This window comes from Buceros rhinoceros, unplaced genomic scaffold, assembly GCF_000710305.1.
Source record: "Buceros rhinoceros silvestris isolate BGI_N320 unplaced genomic scaffold, ASM71030v1 scaffold29752, whole genome shotgun sequence".
Classification (NCBI taxonomy): Eukaryota; Metazoa; Chordata; class Aves; order Bucerotiformes; family Bucerotidae; genus Buceros; species Buceros rhinoceros.
Genome location: NW_010398757.1, coordinates 1,310 through 1,695, shown reverse-complemented (window position 1 = coordinate 1,695; position 386 = coordinate 1,310).

Genomic DNA, 386 nt, shown 5'->3' with positions numbered 1-386 from the left:
CTGACGTCACCTTTGCTCCTCTCTTTCCTGCCGGCCCCCAGCCCCATGTCTTTTCCAGCCCCCCAGCCGCTCTAGGGACATCCAGATAATGCTGGATGCCTTTGGAAAGGTCTTTGCGCTGCCCTCCACAGTGCCACACAGCCAGCGCTGCAGGGCGGCTGGGAAAAAGGTGAAGCCAGGAGCTGCAGCCCCTGGCTGAGCAGAGCTGCCGGACATGCAGCCTCTGCCAGGAGCGGAGGAGCAGCAGCGCAGGCATGTCGCCGGCACGAGACAGGATGCTAATTCCTGTTTACAGATGGGCTTAGGCAGAGATAACGCAGGCAGGGAAGATAAGGGCACCAAGGACGGAGCCCTGGGAGAGCACATCTCGCTCCCAAAGCTGACAG